General features: G+C 35.3%; 1 long non-coding RNA gene across 1 annotated transcript; it reads right to left on the bottom strand.

Annotated features, from left to right (window-relative positions):
* LOC120580130 (uncharacterized) lies at positions 1-5,410 on the bottom strand. The gene is made up of 5 exons (XR_005645760.1): positions 5,279-5,410; positions 1,703-1,753; positions 1,135-1,212; positions 249-298; positions 1-119 (listed from the first exon to the last, which is right to left on the bottom strand). It is a non-coding gene; the product is annotated as an uncharacterized lncRNA (long non-coding RNA).
* Positions 5,411-19,895: the final 14,485 nt, after the last annotated feature.

Here is a 19,895-nt window from a genome sequence, read left to right as displayed (position 1 = left end):
TTTTAAAATAATATTATTACATGTCTTATACCTCATAACCGACCATGATAATTTCATCAAGATATCTACAATATACAACAACAATCGTCTTTGGCCTCACACTTCACAATCAGGGTATTCTGACAAGGAAAATGATTTAAACGATCAATAATTTTTCAAGATAACAATCAATATAACCTGACTAAAAATTCAAAGATAAAATTTGCATAAGCATCCGTAAAAGAAAATTTATGAAATGAATGACATACCAGTTCTTGCGCTCAAGCTTTTTATTTTTCTCAATATCATCCTTTCTCTCCTAAAATAATAAGAAATTCAAAATAAGCAACAATATTTCAGAATTCACATCTTATTGATAGCAATCCATAACATGAATAAGTTCTCAATGGAAAACCATCATGTAGTAATTGCAGAGTATATTGCTGCATACTACAAAGAAACTAGAGTTTTGATTAGTTAGGATCAGATTCCTGACAAGATAGGTGAACCTCTGAAGCCAAGAAGGATGAGTACATTGCAGGTACATTTGCTACATGTCAAGCTTTGTGGTTGGATTCAGCAATGAAAGAGCTTAAGTGTGAAGTGATGAAGCCTCTAACATTGAGAATTGACAACAAGTCAGCCATAAGCCTTGTCAAGAATCCCATCTCTCATGGTAGAAGCAAACATGATTGAGTTGCAGTATTGTCCTACATAATTGCAGCTTGCAGATGGCTTTACAAAGACTTTGAAGCTTGAAATATTTTAATTTTTGAGGAAAAAACTTGGTGTTGTGAACATTAAGCAGTTATGAATTAAGGGGGAGTATTAGAATATTAATACATAATTGGTTAGATATAATATTAATGAGATTCACATTGTAAGCATAATCTCTATATTCTCTTTCAGTTTTACAACTTTATTTTTCTATTTCTCTCGTCTTGCTAAAACAGCTTATTTGGATAAGCATTTATGCTATGTATAAGAACACAATTTATGTTCTAAGGGGTTCGACTCTCGGACACTTCAAGGTAAATTTCTAGCCATTAAGATCTTGACAAAAAAAAAATCAAGTTTATGTAAATAGTTGAATAAACTTATCACATGACAAATATTCAAGATCACCAAACTATGATCATGGTATGAATGGCATACCAGTTCTTGTTGATGCCTTTTATTTAATTCCTTAAGAAAATCTCTCTCTGCGATTAACTCTGAAATATTTGGCTTTGCCTAAAATAACAAGAAATAAAAAATGAGCTATAATATTTCACAATTCAAATCTTTTCGATAATGTTGGATACATAAACATAAGGTCTATAGGGACATGGGGTTTGTGAACAAGTTATTTTTCAGAATGTAAATTAGTGACATGAATCTATCAACTTCAATCAGCTTATATGGGTGACATTCCCAAATAACTTGCTTAAATAGAAAAGAAAATTAATGTATTACAACAAGATCATGTTCAAAGGCCAGCATAGTAATATAAATCAATATATAAACTAAGAAAACATGGAGAATTATGCATTTCATTTTCGAAATACATTTTGAATGTGATTATGGCCTCCTAATGTTAGAAATGAAAACATATTTTATAAAAACATGTTCAATTATTATGAATCAATAGTCTAAGCAAACAGAACATTGAATATTGTATATTATGCTCGGATTTACGACATGTTTGATTAATCAAATATATTAATAATAAGTATTAGAATACCTGGAACTTTGATGGCCCTCTCACCAGCAATGATCTTAAATAGACAGAGATCTGAAACATACAACATAGGGTTAGCGGCGACTTTTTGGTTCTTCCTTAATCGGTACATTTATGTTTCAAGTTCTCTTCATATTCAAATGGGAAGAACAGAGAGAGTTTGTCGTGTACAATGTATTGGAAATCATAGTCTCTTATAGTGTGATGGTCATTAAGGTTTCTATTATCCCGTTAATTGGTCGTCTAGACATCTATTCATAGAGTCCATATCACTTCAATTAAATAATTAATTATCCCAATAGAAATCTAATTAGCCTTAAGGCTCTAAATTGATAAATAGTTGATATAAATTATTATAAAGATATTGACCAACACAACTACATTGAAATATAGTTAAATAATAAAATCTTCCATCACCTAAAACTAATAAGAAACATCATTATCATAATTACTCATGCTTAGTTCAAAAGTATATGTATTATTGTAGGCTTGTACTGGTCGAGGTTTGTAACGTGTAATTATGATTGACTTTTGAACGGGTACGTAATTATGACTGACTTTTGAACGTGTGTTGAAATAGTTGGCCAAGTGTTTAGGAGTTTTTCTTTTTTGTTAAAAATTAAAGAGTTACTTATAAGCTAATAAATTAGTGTATGAAGGGTTTTTTTTGTCGGAATTTGAACCTCAAATCTTGTATATTTTATGTCTTATTCTTACCAAATGAGTTAAGCTCACGGAAACAGTGTATGAAGGTTTAGGAGTTAACTGATAGGTGATGAATATCACCGAGTACTAAATAACTCTAACTACTTCTATCACTAAAATAATATTGAAATTTTTCATTGTATCATTATAAGGTCTTACAATGCTTATATAGTTAAATACACACCTACAATAAGATGAGTACACCCTAACATACTCAATATTACTCTATGTGTTAGATCCTTCAAGTTCAAAAGTGAGTCATTTTTGCTTCTAAAACTTGGTAAGTCACCACATGAGTGATCATTATTTTAATTATCCTATCATTACCTACCCTTCAAGATCAACCTTGTCCTCAAGGTTGTAAAAAAATTGGTTAATTTTTCAGGATCCCATTGCTTGCTCTTAGAAGACCTTTTTGTTAAAGACACACACAAATGTTGGCACAAAGAAATAAGAAACTCATTGATGATTTCCTGCCTCATCTCGTATAACATGATGCACTTAGAGATCAAATTAGAGAATTAGCTTAAGAACAAGGCCACCACTCCATGGCTTCAAATTAGAGAATTTAGCTTCAATCCAAAATAGAGTCGTCACAATTAACTAGAAAAGCTAACCAATTACTAGCATCATATTTGCAAAGATTCCCATCCAATAAATAAATGTCAGCAACAACATAACTCATGGAACGTGCATAGAGATCAAATTGCTTAATATTAACCAAATGTATTGTGCCAAGGTGACCATAAAAGTAAGCAAAGGGACCATATTTGAAGCAAAAATCAATACATCAAATTGAATCCTCTCGAACCAAAAAATTAGGATATGAAACAAATCACGAAAAGATAGTTGGGATAGTTGCGACGATGGTCACGGCAGTGAACCGGTGGTCACGGCAGTGAACAGGTGGACGGTGGTTATGACAACAATGAGATTTCGGATCCGGGGGCTTTGGTGGTGGTAGTTGCTTCAACGATGACGGATATATATGCGTAGACGCGGATATAGGAAGATCCAGTGGTGTCACCGGTGCCTCAGAAACAGGTTGATGGGTGGTGGCTCCAACAGAGTTTGATTTAGATTTGTTACTTCCGCCATGGTTGGGATAGTTGCAAATCAAATTTTGGTGGCGGTGCTCGGACTACAACTGCCTCAATTGCTTCTGTTGATTTCTCTTGATTTTGCTCATTTTTCTCAGCAGACTCTTCAAATAAAAGTTCATTCAACTTGTTTAGTAACTCCAAAATTTCATAAACCACTGATGTGAAGCTTGGTTTAACTCTCTCACTTCATTTGCAGAATTTTTTTAAGATTGAGATATTTCATTCATAGAATTTTGGATAATAGATTGGGAATAAGTATTATGTGGTTGATCTGGATATTGGTGGTTATGAGCTGAATATCCATAATTCGATGTGTTATAGGTTTATAGACTATGTTGGCAGCATTTTTTTGTTAAAGTAAGAGTTCTGGCAAGATGTCGAACAAGATGTCTTGACATGTTTATACGACATCATAGCATGCATTGCTCCGCTTTCTTGGTGATTATTTTTAAACGTGACATCCTTGAAGAATCTCTGTAGTTAATGATTCACGTGAAGAGTGGACCAAGAAACGTGTGCTTTCTAGAAGCAATGTTAGGCGGTCTATCTGTGACGTGTTTCTTAAGTGTGATGTTGTAACATTTAAGGATACATTTGATCTGCTTCAAGATTTTGTGCTAAAGACCTTGTGGTTCGACCGGATGTTTGGCCCGACTTGTGCATCAAACCCATTCTTCATTCAGGCTATATAAAGGAAGACTCAAGAGCTAATTCACTACTGAAACTGCAATTCACAAAAGTATATTTGAGGGCTAGTCTGTCCTTGTTATTTGTGAGTCACTCTATCACGTTGATACATTGAGTTGTAAACTCTGAATCCCTCAATAGCTTGTAAGCAAAAGTTGATTCTTTGTCTAAGAGTGTGTCTCCATTACTATTGTTACTGTTGTTAGTGTTGACATCATTCTTAACATCTCGCTTGTCTTAACATCGTGTATAACATTTTTTACTGAGTGCCAAAATTTCACGATGGAGGAGAAACACTTGCATATGGTGTGTACAAATTGTAAAGGATGACCGATTGGTGGTGTCTAGGATCTTGGTAAAAGTTAGGGATGCAAATTGCTGAATTAAGAGTGTTGATTTGGGGGAAGCTATAAGACGTGTGGTGTGATGGTTGTGTGTGAGTATAATTGTGGAATGTAGGTTGTTGGTGGTAGAGATATTTTGGTGACGTGTTGTGGATGTTGGTGAGATCTGGGTGTCGATGTGTTCTTGATAATGGAAATGAATCTTGATGGTGGTGGAAGTAATGGTAGGGAGGGGAATTCATGGCAATGAGAGTACCACTTCATAGGTGATAAATATCATCAAGTACTAAATTACTCTAATTACTACTCATATCTAACAAACTAAAATAACAGTGAAATTGTTCATTGATTCATTATAAGGTCTTTAATGTTTATATACGTAAATGCACACTCCACGAGTGAGTTACTATATTAGATCCTTCTAGATCAAGGTGAAATATCTTTGCTTCTAGAACTAGATGAGTCTCTACATGAGTCGCTATTATATTTTTTTTATGTACGTGTGATTGATCAAAACCTTCTAGGTGTGGGTCAATTACATGAGAAAGGATTTATAGTCATCTTTGAAAACAATCATAGTATGATCGAAGATGCCAATGATAAGGTAATTTTCAGCATTAAAATGAGAAGCAAACCTTTCTCATTTAATCCAATGAAGGAAAAGCTAGCAACTTATCAAGTTACTATTGATAATACCGAGATATGGCTCAAAAGATGAAATGAGTTGGTTCATGTCTTACCTGACTTAGATGATGAATCACCCATCCACAAGAAGTAAGATTACCTTTCAAAAAAGCTACCTTGAGAGAAACAAAGAGCAACAACCAAGGTGGACCTCAAAAGACTGCTTCACTTAAAGAGAGCAAATATTACACCGTCTTTATAGATTGTGTTGGGGAGTATAGGGAGCGCTAGGAGCGGCAATGGGCTAGATTGTGTTGAGGAGTTTGCGGAGCACTGGGAGCTACAATGGACTAAATGATTATGACCACTAAGAGGCTTAGACACTACACTCTTACCCAAAACCTTAAGACATCAAGTATATGTGTCCCCTCTCTTATTATATCCAACCTTTGCTCCACTTACACCAAAATATGTTGGATTTATTTTTTCAAGTCACAGTTAGAGGTTGCAGGAGTATTTTGGAGATTTAAGCATTGGATTGAAAACAAAAAAGGCTGCGTGATTCAAGTTTTAAGGTCTCATAATGGCACAAAGTACACTTTTTTTTTAAGAAGCTAAATTAGCCTACCTTAACTGACATTAGGGAGAATCGAGCATGTGATTTCGAAGAAGAACAGACTCTAAAGTCCAAAGTCAACACTACCGATCCAACAGCACAAAGTACACTTCATTGATAGTACTGGTAGTTGTTACTCATAGCTTCATCAGTTGACTAAGTCTTTCGTAGAGTTTGTTTTAATATTCCAGTTTTTTATCATCAAATAAAGCCGTGGTTAAAGTTTCGGAGTTTGTTACTCAACAATTATTTCTTATTTCAGGTACATTTAGAAGCATACAGCTGTTAATGAATAATTGAACTTAAATGATTAATGAGTTTAATTAAACGAAGAATTGTTTAGGAGAATCCGAATTCGATTACTAGGTAGAACAATATTATTGGTCAGACTTTACTTAACTAAGGAACGAATTTTAAATTACTACTGTCCTTTTCCCTCGAGAACCGTAGGGTTAACATACAAAAATAAATAAATGCTTTTCAATAAAATAATGTTTTTCTCTTCCTATTATTTACTCTGAGTCACGCTTATTATATTGCATAGAAATTATTTGTAAACTACTTCTAAAAAATGAAATAAAAAGAAACCTGAATGCCGTGCCCCAATGATATGAGTAGGGTAACGGGCAAGTATATGTGAATCGGGTATGGGGACGGGGAATGTAAAACTTGTCCCCACCTCGCCCCAATACCATGCCTATTAGAGATGAATAATATATATATATATATATATATATATATATATATTCATAGATATTTGTGGATAAAATTCGTTAATTATTTGATAAAGTGCAGATTCAATCAATGACTTCAAGGTTGACGTTGCAAATTTGGAAAAATGAGTATTACAAAGAGTTGAATATAGTCATATTTGTAGACATGTATTATGTCGTTTTATGCTATATTGACATTGTAATTATAAGTTTGTTCAAAGATTCATCATTTTAGTTTTTTAACGAGAAACAAATTAATTATAATTTTTTTTAAAGAAATTCATAATTAATTCAACACTCGTATTAAAACTCTAAAATTTATGGTGGAGGTTCTTGTAATGCTACAAATTTTCCTACATAATTGGGGAACAAAATTTAACTCATAAATATATGTTACTCATAACAAAATTAACATTTGGTCCTCCGTTTATATGGGCTGTGTTTGGACAACTCGCTTATGGCCCAAATAACTCGCCATAAGCGAGATGCACGAAATCAGCTTCTGCTCCAATGGTTATGCTCCACGTGCCCCTTATCCTGTTGGATCTCTTGAACTCGCCATGAACACGCTTATGGCGTGTAGCCTCTGGAGAAAACTCGCCAATGGCCAAATACTCGCTTATGGCGAGTTTCTTGAATTCTGGCTTCTAGGCTTTTGGCTTGAAACTCGCTTGGAACACGCTTATGACATGTTGTCTCTGGTCAAAACTAATATTTTTGGCCCTTGCTTGTATTTTCCTGCACAAAAAGGGTAAAGTAAGGCATGCAAAGCATAAATGGCATTTAGGCACATAATTGAAGCTTTTCCATCAATAATTTGAAAAACAACTCATCAAATATGCCTAAACTAACACATGAATTAGATCATTTTGAGCACTTATCAGGCTACACAAAATTTGAGTTAGGCACTCCTACAGAAGTTAAATCACAATTTGAACCCATTATTCATTCACCTTTTGGAACACAGTTCTTGCAAAGGTACTAGAGATCATTCTTAACAATTTGGGACAATTGAGTTTTAGATACTCGGATTTTCAATGTTATGTCCCTTTTTCATTCTATTTTTATTTTTTTTGAATACACCATTTTTGCGTATTGTTTATGATAATGTTCTTTCGTTATCTCTAGTACCCCACCCCAAACTTAATTGGTTGCAAATTCCAATAGCAACCCCAAACTTATTATTTAGCAACATTCTACAATGCCTAACTCAAAAAAACAATTTGGGATAAATCCTAAAAGTCTCTAAGCTTGTAATGTAGTTTGTCACCGAACAAAAAGATCTAGACCTACCGGCTCAATTTGGCTAAAAAGAGGATAAAATTTCAATTAAAATCAGGGTAGGCTTCAAAAGGCTCACACGACCAAGCACTTTTGCCTCAGTGTGTATATGACAAAGATCAATCGACAGCAGAGAAAAATTGCAAGTTCTAGAAATGTAAATGCATGGAACACTCTTTAGAAGTAAATTGGAAAATAAAATTTGGCCATGAACCTTACAGTGTTAGATTTCTGGGAGTTGTGATCTATCTTTAACTGCCGTACACTTCGCCTTTGAAATCACAAGTCACTCCTCCTTTTGAACTTTTGGAATACCACTTGAACAAACATTTGTTACTAAACTGGAAAAGGTCAACAAACAAGCAAATTCATCAATAATAAACAAGTGCAAGTTCAATTACATCACAGGGGGATACAACTGAGATAAACCAAAATGAAAATCAAAGAAAAATTGTTTGACTCAACAATAAAATACTGAAAATAAAGACATAATAAAAGGGATGGGTTGCCTCCCACCAAGCGCTTTCTTTTACGTCATTGAGCTTGACACTTCAACCACTGTTAGGGTGGCAAAAATGATAGAAAGAATATGCCATCCTTCTTCTTCCTCTTGTTTGGTAGGAATTCCATGAATTTGGCACAAAGCAGTAGATGCTCCCATGCTCCAGCCACTAAATCTTTATCATTTGAGCTCTCCCACCTTAAAGAAGGACATGCATCCATTTGCACACGAGTGATTTCTTTAACTCCCGTTGATCCAGACTTCAAGAAAATATCAACACTCCTCACTTTGGGATTTTCTTCCACTACAACCTTGTGACACTCAGTCTCCATCTGAACCAACTTCCTCTGAGACTCATGTGCTTTCTCAACAAGATCACCACACTGAACATCAAATTTCTCAAATGAAACTTGATTTGACACCAAGAAATCATCTAAAATATTTTGAAATTGAGTATTGTAATCGATGTTGATAACCTCTTCTTTCTCTTCACAATTGCTACCTGGTTGATCCACCTCATAACAACCACATCTCTCATTTAATCTTGAGATTTTATTGTCGCAATGTTTCATCTTCACATATAACATATATTTTTCATACTGCAACATCCAAATCTCTTCTGTGTCATGGAGGTATAACCTGTCTATCATAGCTGCAAAACTTGGATAAACTTTTTAGTAGCATAGTACAATGAAAAGAAAAACAAGAACATAAATCATTTTTTTTTCAATATATATGTATACAAAAAATATAAATGAAAGAAATCCTAAACAAAAATAAAATTGCCAAATTGAAATGGCTCAACAGTCCCCGGCAACGACGCCAAAAACTTGATAAATAATTGGCAAGTGTACCAATAACTATCGAAGTAGTAAAAATATTGTTCCCACGAGGACTGTGTTAATCTCAATTTAGCAATAAGGTTAATATTTAGGATGTATAAATTATTTTGAGTGCCTGAGGCAGTAGTTTTGGTTTGCATAAAATAATAAATAACAGAAAATAAAATGGTTTGATAATTGGATTAAAACAGATGATCAAGCCTTTCGAATCCTCTAATGCTCACTGTGAGTAATTTTCCTCTCTTCTCTCTCAAAGAAATTAACCTAGCTTTACGACGGATTAACTAAGTGGTTTTGACCAATCTCTTGACTCAAAACCCTTTCCAAAGTTATAACCTTTTAATCTCTTAAACCGATTGAATAACCGCGGAAGCATGGTGAGAACGTTAATTCATAAGTCATAATCCTCAATTTCCTATCTCTAGGTTCCTATGTTGAATTAAACAGAATTACTATTTCAGGATTAAAAGCTAGGGTTAGTAGTCATTCAATTCCTAAGATCAATTTATGTGATTGAAAGAAGCTAGGGTTAGTAGTCATACAAACAATCATAAGAAAAGCAAAGCACAAATAATTCTGAATAAAGACTAGGTTTTCATTGATGTCAAAGAGAGTTCAAAACAAATTACATGGTTCACAGATCACAAAGATTCATCTCATGGCTTAATCTATCTAAGAGTTTAGCGTCTCATAACTAAACAATCAAATACATAGAAATTAGCGAACATGCATAAACCAGAACCAACTATGAGTTTGGCGAGATCCACTGCGTGTTCTTTAGCTTCTTGGTGCCGTCTATGCTTTGTTTAGGTCTCCAAAAATCCCCTCAAGCTTCTGATCGCATCTGGATTTTATAGACAAAGAATTAGGGTTTCAGAAAAGCCCACCATCGTGCCACGTTTCACGTCCATCGTGGCACGATTCCTTCATTAATCTGATGTTGCAGCAAATTTACTAAACCATCATGGCCCGTTACATATCCATCGTGCCACTATTTTTCCAGTATCTTCAGGTAAATTCCACGCTTCAAACGTGCCACGATTCAGGTCCATCGTGGTACGATTTCTCCAGTAGCTAAATTCTTGCATTCTTCTCCAATTTGTGCAACAACTTCTCTTTTATGAATCTTGAGATGATTTAATCATGTATACAAGCAATTGACTCTCTAAATGCCGTAAAAATATCATAAAAAGACCATAAAAATAACGTAATGACGACTGTCATCAGCACCCACTGTCGTAATATTGGGCACCACATCACTAACTATCGGTGGCTGCAACCAGCTAAGGATACTCAAGTGATTGATAAAAAGAAGAAGAGTGTAGCACCACAGAAGAAACAGGAGGAAAAATGGCAGTCTAAGGATAATCCTGACGGTATTGGTTCGTCAAAAGCTTTTCAAGCGCCGGAGGTCAATATCGCTGACACTGACCGTACAACACCGCAACTGGATGTTATTCCGCTACAACTAGACCTAGAAGTAGCAACCAGACAAGAGGAAGAAGTTGAGGATGTTACTCCGATTTCTCAAGTCGAAATTCAAACTGAGCCAGCAGCTATTCCGTTGCAAATAGAGTTTGAAGACACATCCAGACAAGTGGAAGAGGTTCGGGATGTTTCCATTCCAGTGTCTCAAGCCGAATTGCAAACAGATTTGCAAATGCACAAAGAATCTACGACCATGACCTTTACTTATGAAAATGTTAGCTCAGCCATTCACCATGATAAGCTGCCTTACACATCTGCTCATGTACTTGAGGAAATCAATACCACAGACATTGAATCACAACATGATAATGCAAGGGGTGGGACTGCCGCACCACTTCAGCACTCCTCTTTTGATGTTATGGCTTTTGAACATTCAACACAAGCACAATCCAGACCGATTGAGATAGCACATACTACACGCCAGGATGATACTGACATGAATGTTGCACCTGCGCGTGCTGGTTCTATTCGACACCATGAAATTCCAGTCACAAAAAATGTACAAAATGACTTGGATTTATGGGCTCGCATTCGCGAGTATGATCAACGGATGGCAACAGAAGGCTTCACGCAAGTGTTATCCAAGAAGCAGCAACAAACATTGAAAAAGCAAGTTCTGGGTAAAGCTTCGTATAAAACCCGTGCAAAGGGTACTCCTCCTCCTCAATGAGTGTCCTTTATTGGAACATCTGAGGTATCGGTAAATTTGTATCTAAAATTGCCTTGAGAAATTTATCTCTGTCTCATAAACCATTTTTTATGGCGGAACCGAAGATTTGTTTTGAAAGTGTTCCTTCTTGGTATTGGAATAGCATTGGATTTTCGAAATATTGCTTGAATGTTAGAGCTGCCAATTATGGGCTCTTTGGGGCAATGAGATTTCCCCAACTAGTGCTGACAAGTTAGCGTTACGAGTTCAGTTTGGTTGGATACGCTCCTGACGGAGTTACGCCTTGATTTCTATCGTGATAGAGTTGGTTTGCCCAACTATAAGCTACCTTAGTGTTTGCAGGTTGTTGTTTATTTTTCTTTGTCTGTTTCTTTTCTTTTTCGGTTCTTTCTTTTGGAGGGTTTTGGCCTAGTCCCCCCTCTTTTGTAATTATTTTTCCCCTTTTTTTAATAAAATTTTAGAGTTTGGCGGCATAGGATGGAGGTTTCCCGGGGTGCCAATCTAGTTGGAACGTCGGTGTTTCCTTTTGATGTCTGTCCTTTCCCCTTGCTTAAAAAAGAAAAAAAAATTGTGTTTTATATTCGTACATAACTTTACAATGGTATAATTATTTTCCCGTTTACCCTCACGAAAGGTTAAAAAAAAATACAATTATTTACAGGAAAAAGTAAACTAAAATTTGTAAAATTGTATTCAAATATATTGATTATTATTTTTATCACATGAAGTCCTTTTATGTGTTCCAAATGAACAAAAATAACACATTGATATATTTAAGAGATATTTACTAATAATTATAAAATTATGAAGAGCTTTTAAAAATTTATAATGCTTAAACTATTTAATTATTTCTATTACAAGGTGGAGTATGTTTGTGAATGCTAAAAAACTTCTTTATAATTCATTTGGCCACTCATAAGAGTATAAGAAAAAAAAAATTATAACATGTTTTTGTTCATGTTTTGAGGCAATGTTCCTTCTATAAGTTGCTTTTTTAATCTCTGCTTGATCGTATTATGCGAGGCATAGTTAACTTCATTAGTAATTAACATAAAATATATTCTACTTGTTCAAAAATATTTAATTGTGCTTTATATTCGTACATAACTTTACGATGGTATAATTGTTTTCCCCTCTACCCTCACGAAAAGTTAAAAAAAATACAATTATTTACAGGAAAAAGTAAACTAAAGTTTGTAAAATTGTATTCAATTATATTGATTATTATTTTTATCACATGAAATCATTTAATGTTTTCAAAATGAACAAAAATAAAACATTTATATATTTAAGAGATATTTACTAATATTTAAAAAATTGTGAAGAGCTTTTAAAAATTTATAATGTTTAAACTATTTAATTATTTCTACAACAAGGTGGAGTATGTTTGTGATTACTAAAAAACTTATTTATAGTTCATTTGGCCATTCATAAGATCATAGGAAAAACTTTTTATAAAATCTTTTTGTTCATGTGTTGAGGCAATGTTCCTTCAATAGATTGCTTTTTAATCTATGCGTTGTCGTATTATGTGAGGAGTAGTTAACTTCATTAGTAATTAACATAACATATGTCCTACTTGTTCAAAAATATTTAATTGTGCTTTATATTCGTACATAACTTTACGATGGTATAATTGTTTTCCCCTTTACCCTCACGGAAGGTTAAAAAAAATACAATTATTTACAGAAAAAAGTAAACTCAAGTTTGTAAAACTGTATTAAATTATATTGATTATTATTTTTATCACATGAAATCGTTTTATGTGTGCCAAATGAACAAAAATAACACATTGATATATTTAAGAGATATTTACTAATAATTCTAAAATTATGAAGAGCTTTTTAAAAATTATAATGCTTAAACTATTTAATTATTTCTATAACAAGGTGGAGTATGTTTGTGATTGCTAAAAAAACTTCTTTACAATTCATTTGGCCATTCATAAGAGTATATGAAAATTTTACCAAAAAAATAAAGAATATATGAAAAAAAAATTATAACATGTTTTAAGGCAATGTTACATTAGTAAGTTGCTTTTTTAATCCTTGCTTGATCGTATTATGTGAGGCGTAGTTAACTTCATTAGTAATTAACATAAAATACATTCTACTTGTTCAAAAATAATTAATTGTACTTTATATTCATACATAACTTTACGATGGTATAATTGATTTCCCCTTTACCCTCACGAAAGGTTAAAAAAAAAAATATTTATAGGAAAAAGTAAACTAAAATTTGTAAAATTGTATTCAATTATATTGATTATTATTTTTATGACAAGAAGTGTTTTTATGTTTTCTAAATGAACAAAAAATAACACATTGATATATTTAAGAGATATTTACTAATAATTTTAAAATTATGAAGAGCTTTTAATTTAAAAGGGAACAAGCCTTATTCATCCAAGGCACTAGATGAGTCACTTTCCAACCAGATGTGTCGCCACCCATGAGAGGACGCGTGCTCCATGGATAAAATAATAGCAAGAACTTCCGAATGGTAAACCGAGGCCTCCCCAATGTTACAAGAGAAAGCAACAAGGAAAGAGCCCGTAGAGTCTCGAAAGAGACCGCCACAAGCCGTGTGGCCAACAATGACAGAGCCATCAGTGTTAACTTTCATCCAAGGAGAGGATGGAGCCTTCCACAACACCGGGATGATCTCCTTAATAGTGCGACAATGAGCAGCAACCGCAAAAGAATCTAGTAAATGTGAATCCGAAGGCAAGCAATTCCCAGTCGAGGTAGTACCAGACATAGCGATCCAAGAGTGAATGCGGACCTTTACGGAGTGAAAGGTTGTAGTAGTCGAAGAGAACCGAATGTTATTCCGAGCGAGCCAAATAGCATGAACGGTGTGAATTACTATCACGAGGTATATATCTGCTATCTGAGAAGAGCACTGAGCAGGAATGCAAGATAAAAGAGAAAGAGCTGACATACAATCTATCAAACAGTTAAGTTTACCACCAAGCCAAGTTCATAAATTAGTTGCAAAAGGGCACTGAAGAAATAAATGAGCAGAAATGGGGAAATTTTTAGGAATCATAAAAAACAGAGGGTGCACATAGCAAGAAATAGCAAAAACGCAGGAAACCACAGGGAAAAAAAAGGCCCAAGCCCAAGCCTATTGGACCTGGACACTCAGGGAGCGTTGGATTGATCCAGGGGATGAAACCCTAGGTCTAACGGCCAAGATCAAGGGAAAATGGACCGGACTTGGGAAAATGAACTACTCCCTGTCGGAACGATACTCTTTTTATACTACTTCAGTAAGACCGTGCACTTGCGGTTTTATCTCATCAAGTTTTTGGCGCCGCTGCCGGGGAGTAAACTAATTTGATTAACTCTTTCTTTGTGATTAGAACTCTTTTCTCTTCCTCTTTTCTTCTACTTCTTAATGGGACTAAGGAATTAATGGGACCGAGCAACAAAGGCAAGGTGTTGAATTAATGGGACTAAGGAATGAGATCCAAAGGGGCAACCGCATATCCGAAGAAAATAACCAAATGCTTCGGAACATGATGCACCACTTTCACCTCCAAGGTCCTCCATATGGACCTCAATGATAAAAATGTGAGCTTTCCTCTTCCTCTCTTCCCTTCTTTCTCCTTCTCCTCCTTCTTCTTTTTCTTCTTTTTCTTCTTCTTCTTCTTCCTCTCCTTCTCTTTTATTTTTCTATCTTGAATCATTGAGGACAATGCTTCTCCTAAGTGTGGGGGGAGCCTAATAAAGTGTCTTTAGTCGTAGTGTTTCCAAACTCCTTTGAACTTTATTCTTTTGTTTTGTTTTATTGTAAAAGGCATGAATAAGCAGCTTGTGTTTATTGTTTTATTATGACATAAATTTTTTTGTTGTCTCTTCAATGGTCGTTTCTTGTACATGAAAGTGATTTCTTGTGTTATAAGTATTCTTGCTATACCCACATCATGTTTTATTGTGAAATCAATTCTCCAATGAGAAAAGCACCTAGTTGCAATCCTTGAGTAAGTGTATGAGTAGGTATTTTAAGGAACACGTTCTAGCTTTAATGGTAACCTGGACCCTTAAAAATCTTCAGAGTAAACGTAGTATAAGTTTGTGTGGGAATAATTCTAATGGGATGAAATGTGTAAACCGAAAATGGGGCAGAAGGATATCACCAGCACGTGGAGGAAAGGATACCCTCTCACCGACTTCCTAAATGTGGTGATGACTTCTCAAACAAATTGTGCTTGAATTAAACCCTCTAAAAAGAGGAACTTCCTAAGTGAAGTAAACAAGTTGTAGCACTACCTAGGGTGATCATAGAAACTTGGAGGAAATGATACCCCCTCACGGACTTCCAATGTGAAATGATAGCCCCTAGGCATCTACAAGCCCCCAAATGTATAAATTCATCAAATCTATCTTACTCTCCCACCTCTCTTATATGAAATGAAGAAAATATTTTTCTCGGTCATTTTAGTGTTAAGATTAGAACCTGGTCCTCATAATATCTATCTTATACAGGAGCAAGAAAAGGGTTGGACTACACACACACACTCACTTGAGATTTGTTGTTGGGTTGAATAAGTTTACAAGGAATACTTGAAGTTATTATTACTGTGCATTGAAATAAGACCTCGAGGGAGACATAAGCTTTTATTTAAATTGTCAAATATTGATCCTTTTGTTGCTGCCATGTCTATGCGTTTTGCTTGAGGACAAGCAAAGATTCAAGTGTGGGGGAGTTTGATGAGTCATTTATTGACTATTTTAATATGATTTTTAGTTTAGTTTTATTTAGATTTTATTTTATTATATATTAGTATTATTTCCTTTTTAGGATAGTTTACTACAAATTGCATTTTATTTTATTTCAGGAATGAATATTGGATGGATTGAGTCTTGGAGCAAAAGAAAGGGACTTGGAGCCGATTGGATGCAAAAATATGAAGATTGAGAGACAAAAATATGTCTCCCCCAAGTCAGAAGCTTGGCACGGCCCGTGCTAGCCTTGGCACGGCCGTGCCTCCCTCCAGAGTCACTTTTGCTGCTTTTTGCTTAGATTTTAAGCTACTCTATTTTTAGCCCGAATGTAATAGCTTAGATTTTAAGTCGAATGAATGCTATAAATAGAGTAGCCATCCATCACAAATATTCATCTTTACTTGGAATACAATAAGTGACAATTGCTTTTTTAATTAAAGTTCTTTTCTTTTCCTTTATTTTCTTGTCATAATACCTTTGTTTTCTCTCTTCTCCCCCATGTCTACAATGAACATGAGTGAGTAGACTTCTCCTTGTCTTGGGATTGTTGGATAAGTCTAAATGACATAATCCTAATCAAGCCAAGCTCTAAGCCTTAATCTTATGTAACCCTAATTTCTTATCTGAATTCACTGCTTTAACATGGATCAACCATTATCAAACTGTGGAAACGAAAGTGGAGGGTTTGATAATTGTTTATCCATTATTCCAAATATCAATTCATAAAACGAAAGTGGAGTTTTGATATTCGAACAAGTGAATTTAGACAAGGATTGCAAAGTCAGCGAAATAGGCTTTGCAATCTTTGAGACATATAGTTTCGATCTTCAAGGGAACTAATAACAATCAAGTCAACGAAATAGGCTTGGTTGTTAGAGGAACCAAAATCTAATAGTAATCAAGTCAGCGAAATAGGCTTGGTTGCTAGAGGAACATAAGAGAAACTGTCTTGAGAAATTAGGTCTAACATAACATTATAAGCTTATAGTTTTGGTTTGAGAAGGACTTGTTATTTAGATGAAACCAACGATCCCAAGGCTCCTTTTATTATATTAATTTTCAATCGTTTGAAAACCCCAACTTACAATTCTCTTCTTCTCTAATCATTTCTAAAGGATAATTAAATTGAACTACTCCTTGTCGGAACAATACTCTTTTTATACTACTTCGGTAAGACCGTGCACTTGCGGTTTTATCTCATCATTAGGTCATGTCAGTGAGAGGGGTTTGGTTGAGCTAGCTAAACAAGGTTTTCTAGGGAATGAAAAATTGAACAAGCTAGATTTCTGTGATAACTGCACATTAGGCAAACAACACAAGGTGAAGTTTGGAGTGGGTGTACATAAATCTAGTAGGCCTTTTGAGTATGTTCATTCGGATCTGTGAGGTCCAACATCAACTAAGACTCATGGGGGAGGTTCATATTTCATGTCTATCATTGATGATTATTCTAGAAGAGTATGAGTTTACATTCTGAAGAATAAAAGTGATGCTTTTGAAAAATTCAAAGAATGAGATACACTTGTAGAAAATCAGATTGGAACTAAACTGAAAGTGTTGAGAACTGACAATGGCCTGGAGTTTGTTTCAGAGCAGTTTAATGAGTTTTGCAGGAAGAAAGGTATAAAGAGGCATAGAACTGTGGCATACACACCTCAACAGAATGGTCTTGCAGAAAGAATGAACGGGACTTTGTTGGAGCGTGTGAGGTGTATGCTGTTGGGAGCTGGATTGTCCAAGAGTTTATAGGGAGAGGCTGTTAGTACTGCAGCATATTTGATTAACAGATGTCCATGAACAGGGATAGATCTCAAGACACCTATGGAGGTTTGGAGTGGGAGACGGGTAGACTACTCTAACTTGAAAGTTTTCGGAGCTTTAGCGTTTGCTCATGTCAGACAAGACAAACTTGATGCTAGAGCTGTGAAGTGTATTTTCATGGGTTATCCTGAAGGTGTGAAAGGTTATAGACTGTGGAAGATGGAACCTAGAGGATCAAAAATTATTATAAGCAGGGATGTTACTTTTGATGAGACCCACATGGGGATGAAGTGCAAAGACCTGGATACAAGCTCGGAAACGGGGATAGAGAAAATTCAGTTTGAGGTGGAGCCTACCACTGATGAAAGGGAAGAGGAGGATCAAACTCCAGTACCTGATGAGAGTGAAGGCCTAGAGATAATTAATCCTGACTATCAGCTAACAACAGATAGGACGAGGAGACATATTAATCCACCTGATAGATACGGTTATGCTGACCTTATTTGTTATGCTTTGAATGCGGCTGAAGAATTGCAAGACTCGGAACCAAAGAACTTCAGGGAAGTATTAGAAAGCAATGAAAACAATGACTGGCTGAAGGCAATGAATGAGGAAATGCTTTCATTGGAGAAGAACCAGACTTGGAAACTTGTTTCATTACCTAAGAATCAAAGGGTAGTGGGAAACAAGTGGGTGTTTAAGAAGAAAGACGGTATACCAGGGGTCGAAGAACCAAGGTATAAGGCAAGACTTGTAGCAAAGGGTTTTACTCAGGTGGAAGGGATTGATTACAATGAAATCTTTTCACCGGTGGTAAAACATTGTTCTATAAGGGTACTTATGGTGATTGTTAACATGTATGATCTCGAGTTAGAACAGATGGATGTGAAGACTGCATTTCTACATGGAGAGTTGGAAGAAACTATCTATATGCAGCAACCGGAAGGTTTTGTAGAAGACAATACAAAAGTGTGTTTGTTGAAGAAATATTTGTATGGGTTGAAGCAAAGTCCAAGGCAGTGGTATCGTCGGTTTGATGAGTTCCTAGTAAAGGTTGGTTTTGTGAGAAGCAACTATGATAGTTGTGTTTACATGATGAGAAGGAATGAGAAAGTCATTCTCTATCTTCTCCTTTATGTAGATGATATTCTTATAGCAAGTTCTGACATGCAAGAGATTCAGAAGCTCAAGAAAAAAATTGAATGATGAATTTGAGATGAAGGATCTTGGTAATGCAAAGAAGATACTTGGTATGGATATCATAAGGGACCGGAACAAAGGTGATTTATTCTTATCTCAGCAGGGGTACTTGAGGAAAGTGGTGGAGCGGTTCAGAATGAAAGATTCTAAAGTCGTTGGCACTCCTCTTGGTCACCACACAAAGTTATCTATAAAGCAGTGTCCTCAATCCGATGAAGAGAAAAGCAATATGGAGGGTACTTCCTATGCAAGTGGGGTTGGAAGCATCATGTATGGTATGGTTTGTATTAGACCGGACTTATCCTACGCAATTAGTGTGAAAAGTCGGTTTATGGAAAATCCGGGTCAAGTGCACTGGCAAGCTTTGAAGTGGGTTCTGAGATATTTGAATGGATCTTTGAAAGGTGGTCTAAGGTATACAAGGTCACAACCAGGTAGGGATGCTTTGGAGGGATATGTGGATGCGGACTATGCACGTAATGTAAACACAAGGAAATCTTTGTCAGGTTTTGTGTTTACATTGTTCGGTACAGCAGTAACTTGGAAGGCAAATCAACAATCAGTTGTAGCTCTTTCAACAACTCAAGCGGAATACATAGCCCTTGTTGAAGGGGTCAAGGAAGCCATATGGTTGAAAGGTATGATTGGAGAAATGGGGATTAGTCAAGGGTGTGTGAAGATACATTGTGATAGCCAAAGTGCCATTCATTTGGCAAATCATCAGGTATATCATGAAAGGACAAAACATATTGACATTCGTTTGCACTTCGTAAGTGACATGATTGAGACAAAGGAGATCATGGTAGAGAAAGTGGCATCAGAAGACAATCCAGCAGACATGTTCACCAAATCATTACCAAGATCAAGGTTCAAGCATTGCTTGGACTTGATTAACTTCATTGAAGCATAGATGAAGGATTGGAGAGA

This window comes from Medicago truncatula, chromosome 4, assembly GCF_003473485.1.
Source record: "Medicago truncatula cultivar Jemalong A17 chromosome 4, MtrunA17r5.0-ANR, whole genome shotgun sequence".
NCBI lineage: Eukaryota > Viridiplantae > Streptophyta > Magnoliopsida > Fabales > Fabaceae > Medicago > Medicago truncatula.
Note: the sequence above shows the minus strand (reverse complement) of the source record. Positions and strands in the feature narration are given on the sequence as shown.